General features: G+C 33.0%; 1 pseudogene; it reads right to left on the bottom strand.

Annotated features, from left to right (window-relative positions):
- Positions 1–5,478: 5,478 nt before the first annotated feature.
- Positions 5,479–5,653, bottom strand: LOC132693340 (ATP synthase F(0) complex subunit j, mitochondrial pseudogene; annotated as a pseudogene).
- Positions 5,654–6,568: the final 915 nt, after the last annotated feature.

Below are 6,568 nucleotides of genomic sequence, written 5' to 3'. Positions count from 1 at the left end.
GAATGGCTAAAGTGGGCATTCCTCTTTCTGTACTTTAAGAACGTGTTGCTGATTGTTAAGCCTCCCAAGTTAATGAATTGACCTGGGTTAATGCCATTTAATGTGATTTCACTTCTGGACTTGGTAATAAAAAAGTGGAGAAATGAAGGGTTCTGATAAATTTCCATATAAGCGTGACATAGTTTGTATCTCTACTTTCTGTTATAGTGCCTGTGAGTGAAAACAGAGGAAACAATGGAGTGGGTATGTCTCAAGAACAAGATCGCCTCCTTTAGAATTCAGTGCAAGATTCTGTCACGACAATACCAAATGCACTTCTAGCAAATGAGTATTTGACACGAAGAGTAAAAGACAGGGCGAATCACAGTCACCTTCAGCTTCTCTATATGTGAATCTATGTTTTTAGCCATTCCAATAGAACCCAAGTTACTGTTTAGCCTATAGCTATATTCTGCTAAATAATTAGAGAAATATCTTTTTCTTCCTGTTTTTCACATTACTTTCTCCAAAAAGTATTATGTCCATTTAATTGATCAACCTTTACCTAATTATTGCTAAGAATGATAGCATTGTTTCAGACCAGACACAGATTGAGTACTACCATGATTAAAATAATAGAAAAGACTTACAATTTTCTGAACATGGTATTTTGCTGCTTTCCAAATATGCAATATTTATGCATGTTAAGCTTATACTAAAAAAAAAAGCAAAATGTATCTTTGTTTCTCCAAAATTGCATTTTTAAGTGTTTCCATTCACTGAATAAATTATCTAACAATGTTAATTCATCTTCCTTTCCAATATTACAATGGATGAACTCCCATCTTCCTTAAATTATGTGATAGACTTCATTTCACTGGAAATGTCTGAACCACATATACAAATGTTTGTAACTATCCTGTTTGAAATTTTGCCATAGAATGTGAAATGGTTATTGCCTAGCTTGAAATGTACTATGTAAGAACTAGAACTTCCTTATGGAAAGTATATGGCCAAAGTTGGTAATCTTAAAATAATATAAGGAGGCAGACAATGTTTTTTGACAAAGAAATATTCATTATCCCTTCCAATCTTTACAATAGTACTATAATATTTTGGGAAGCAACATTGGATTCAATTAACAATATTGATTTTCCTAGATTCCTTTGAAATTTATGGAAATCTATCTAGAAAGTGCAAGAGTTTTAGTAGCCCAGGATCTATAAAAAGAATTTGACAATTAAGCTGATTGATATTTGAAATTAAAACTTAACTTTGCTAAATTTTTTCCTTGTTTTCTTACTATTTAATATAAAAATGAAAAGAATTGTCCCTCTAATCTGAATTGTCCTTCTATCTAAAATGAAAACTTTTCAAAGAGATTTTTTTTGGTAATACCTGAAAACAACAACTTAATATATTTTATCCTTTTGCAGAAATTCTGTAAAAAAATGTGGCATATTAAAATGTGATTGTGACAGTTTCATGATTTAAAAAATAATTAATTCTATTCATATATATTTATATAAATTCTCTCTCTCCCTCACCCCCTCCGTGTGCGTGTGTGTGTATGTGTGTGTGTGTGTGTGTCTTTCCTGTTCTGCAAGTGTATTTGTCCATTTCTTTTTTTTAGAGAAATTTATTTTTTGAGAGAGAGAGTGAGCAAATGAGGGAAGGGCAGAGAGAGAGAGGGAGACACAGTATCAGAAGCAGGCTCCAGGCTCTGAGCTGTCAGTACAGAGCCCGAGACAGGGCTCAAACTCACAGACTGCGAGATTGTGACCTGAGCTGAAGTCAGATGCTTAACCAACTGAGCCGCTCAGGCACCCCATATGTGTCCATTTCTATAATAAGACTACATTGTTTTCTTTTCAATGACTTAATATTATATTTTAATATGTGGTAAATCTTATACTCTTTGACTAGTCTATTTGTTTTAACATTTTTAATGGCTATTCTGTAAACTCTGATTTATTTTTTGTATGAAAAAATTAGGATATTTTATTTAATTATGGTGTATTTAATTTGATTGCAGTTATACTAAATTTACATTTAAAAAAAATAAATGCTATATCCTATCCATTCAATAAGAAATTTCTTCATTCCATTAGTTCAGATAACTTAATATTTTATGGTAAGATTATGTTTTATCACTTAGCTGTGGTGACCTTAAATTAAAGTTGTTACTACGAATTTAATATATTGTGTTGACATTATTTTTTTAAACTGAGTTGAATCCTCAGCAGCTTTTTTTTTTTAAGTTTATTTAATTTTGAGACAGAGAGAGACAGAGCATGAACGGGTGGAGGGGCAGAGAGAGAGGAAGACACAGAATCGGAAGCAGGCTCCAGGCTCTGAGCCATCAGCCCAGAGCCCGTCGCGGGGCTCGAACTGGACCGGGAGATCGTGACCTGAGCTGAAGTCGGACGCTTAACCGACTGAGCCACCCAGGCGCCCCTGTGTTGACATTATTAATAGAATTCTTTATCCTATCTTCATGAGTAGAGAATTTTAAGTAAATCTTACTTCTTTTTTTTAAGTTTTTTTTAATGTTTATTTATTTTTTAGAGAGAGAGCATCTCTCTTATGTGATAGACTTTGTTTTACTGGAAATGTCTAAATCACATATACAAATGTCTGTAACGATCTTGTTTGAGAGAGAGGGAGAGAGAATCCGAAGTAGGCTTCAGGCTCTGAGCTGTCAGCACAGAGCCTGATGGGGAGCTCAAACTCATAAACTGTGAGAACATGACTTGAGCCGAAGTAGGATGCTTAACCCACTGAGACACCCAGGTGCTCCAAATCTTACTTTTTAATCTTATCTAGTACACAACTTGCTAAAATCTCTTATTATTAATTCATAGAGTCAGAAGAATGAGTTTCTATTTAGGATCCATTTCTAGACTTCAAATACATTGTTGTTACTGCTATTAATATTATTATTATTATTATTATTATTATTATTATCATTTTGCCTTCATAAGAACCTCCCCAAAATGTGAGTCTAACCACCATGAATCCTTAAAATCAACCAACTATATTCACTTTCCTAACAAGGCCTTGCACTGAAGAGAAATTTCTAGTAAGGGAATAAATACTAATCAGGATAAAGATGATAGGAATGGAGAAATTTTAAGGTCCAAATAAAAGAGGAAAAAAGGAAGGAAGAAAATTAGAAGGATACATAACCAAGAGACCTTGGAAAGCAAAAAAAAATTGCCATATATATGAAAACCACAAAAGAGGAAGCTTTGAAAAGACAAATGAGGAGGAACAGAAGCCGGAGGAGGAAATGAAGGCTATTCTGAATTTGTGCAACCTTCATAAGTTTGGGAAAACTACTTTCACATAATAAATAAATAAATAAATACACACACACACACACACACACACACACACACACACATATATATATATATGATGTCAGATAACATAAAAATACTGCAGAAAGAAAGGAACAAAAGAGCTTCCCAACAGACAATGAAAGCACATCAGAAAGACAAATGCACGTAACATATTAAAACCATTACCTACCATTTCACCACAATTAATGGTACTTAATAAAATGATAAAAGATAGGAAAAAATAGCAGGTATATAAGTGAAACATACTTAGGGCATTCCCACAAAGTCATGTAAATTGAATAAGAATTACATATTTTTTTCCCAAACAGAAATGAAGAGTAATGAGTAATACAAAAATGAATAAATATATCAGATAATCCCTTAAATGAAAAGCTAATGAAAGAGTAACAGTTTATTTTTTCCCCAAAGAGCACCAGTTTATGAATCAAAATATGGTAGCATGGATGGGTTCCTGGAGCAAAAAGGACATTAGATAAAACCCAAGGGATTCTGAATAGACTATTTTTGTTAATAATATATCAACAGTAGTTCATTAATTTTCATAAATATGCCACACTAATATGTGAATGATAGTAGAAATTATACTCGGGGAGGTGGGGAAGTTTATGGACAGCCTTTACTATCTGCTCGGTTTTTTCTGTAAATCTAAAACTTATCTAAAAAATAAACTTTATTCATAAAAAAACCCCACAATCTTATAGTACTAAAAAGTATATTACAAGTACCTAAAGAAACTAAACTGATGAGTGTTCCAGTTCAGTTACTAACATTAAAAGGAAAATTCCTTGAAATTTTCAAAAGGCTACTATGGGGTTTTCTGTTAACAATTCCAAACTGATCTTTCTTTTTCTTTTTTTTTTTTTATTACTTCTTATAAGTAAAATTTAGAAAACTTACTATTACTGCCACCATGATTTACTTTCTGTTAATAGGTATCTCCTAGTAGACCCAATGGAAATTTCCTACATAGCCAATAATTTAACATATCCATAAGGAATAATCCCAAGTATTATGTGAAGTGTTTTCGACACCTGGTATAAAAAGGAAATGAACACTTATGGTCTTTAATCATTTCTTTCACTCTATAATTTTAGGCTCTAGGTATGTACTTAATATTCCCCAACATATTTTGTGGTCTGGAGACAGAATAAAGGAATATAATGCCTGTTTTCCTTTCATCCAATGAACTTTATAATGAAAAAGCATAGAGACCTCCACAATAAATTGCAAATCAGTTTCATTGAAACTAACATATTGATGAACTTACATAACAACATTATTAAACACACTAATAATATTTGTATGTAAACATTTATTTGAGACTTTTTCCTTGACATCTCTGGAAAATAATGATCTCATCTGAGTAGCTAATAGACTTCCTTTTGTTATGTAAACCTATATATATATATATTTTTTTTTTTTTTCATCTTAACTTTTATACCAGCAAGCTCAGAACACACCTTTTACCTCAGTTTCTTATGCTGTCCTCCAGGCTTCTTTTTTATAAAGTTGTTTTTTAAGTTTATCTTGGCTCAAGTAATTTTTAGAAATAGATAAGTTAGAAATAAATATACAAGCAAAATGCATAAAGAATTATCAAACTGCAGGATTACTAAATAAACCCTGTATTACACTCACTTCTGGTTCTGGCATAACACTTCAGGTCGGACAAAGTTATCTGCGCTTAGGAAAATGTCCAAATTAGTACAAAAACAGGTCTCCTGTTCTCTTGAAATTTCCTGTTGCCACTGGAAACCATGCAATGAGAGATTTCAGTATTAAAATGACCTAAAACTGGATCCAATAGCTTAAATAGGACTTCTAGAAGCAAACTGCCCAGGCTATTGCCCACAATTTTGATATGATTCCTTTTCTTCCTTCCTTCCTTCCTTCCTTCCTCCCTCCCTCCCTCCCTCCCTCTCTCTCTCTCTCTCTCTTTCTCTTTCTTTCTTTCTTTCTTTCTTTCTTTCTTTCTTTCTTTCTTTTCACTTCCTGGGTATGTTTATACATGCCAAAATGAAAGCAATACATCTACAAGGGCACAGCGATGCTCCATGTTCCTATCTAACAGAGCTTGCTGAGGTTTACAGCCAGACTGATGTTCCAGCCGATGTGTACTCCAGAGTAAAACTGGCTAATGATGACCATGAACAGGTGCAGGACTCGAAGTTTTTACTTCTTTTATCATCACTCCTGATTTTATAAATGATGAAGCCCATCAACCCCATTCCTATCCAAATCTCCTGGTAAATTTGGGTATAATAGGACTTCATGAAGACCCAAACATTTTTAACAAAGCTTTGAAGCATCTCAGCACAGGACCTCCAGCTCAGGACGCCCCATCTAGTCGGCCAACAACAAGGAAAAGGTCATTGAGTGATATGATTCCTCTTGAGGATGTAAAATTGCAATGTCTTATTTAGCTTCATTGTCTTAGCCAGTATCTAAGAAAACGTCCACAAATCTTTCTGAATCCTCACAACAGACAAATACAACAACTGATTATTCTGTCTTAAATGTTATTTTTATTTCCATAACCTAATTGACTCTTTTATTAGTCAACTTTATTTGACAGTTCAAGGTTTATTAGAATTTGTAGAAACCTGGAATGTTCCTGCAAAAAAAAAAAAAAAAAAAAAAAAAAAAAAAAAAAGCCTACCCATCCAGATGTAATCTTACTCAGAGTTTTACAAAAGTTTAAATGTTTTTCCATCAAATTGGTAATAGAGTTCTGAAACTTTTTAAGTTGAATTTATATAATCTCAAAGAAAAAAGCTTATTCTGAACACTGTTTTATCCCAAAATTAAAGTCAGAAATGTCCTACTCAAAATCATCTCATCTTAGAAGAATTGAAGTCAAAATGCCTTAAAAGACAGGCAGGGTACATCTATATGAATTTTTCTATATTTCTTTGTGTCAAGTATTGCTGAGTAAATCCATTCATTCTGAAAGGTCTAGCCAAATGAGTTCCACCAAATCAATATGCTGGTAGTAATCCCTAAGTTTCCAAAGATTTCTCAGAACATCTGGTAGAGTAGAAAGCACGTATATGCCAATTTCAATTCATGTACATCCTGGATTAATATCTAAATCTGGGAACTGGTAAATACCTAATCCTCAAATTTAACTGTGTAAAGTCTTTAATGATTAGGGCTTAGCAAACCATTTAACAACAGTTACCCTGAAAATGCAAAGGGAAGAAAAAAAAATGAAGAACAATTCC

The sequence above is a fragment of the Panthera onca genome, chromosome B1, assembly GCF_046562875.1.
Source record: "Panthera onca isolate mPanOnc1 chromosome B1, mPanOnc1 haplotype 2, whole genome shotgun sequence".
Lineage (NCBI taxonomy): Eukaryota > Metazoa > Chordata > Mammalia > Carnivora > Felidae > Panthera > Panthera onca.
Note: the sequence above shows the minus strand (reverse complement) of the source record. Positions and strands in the feature narration are given on the sequence as shown.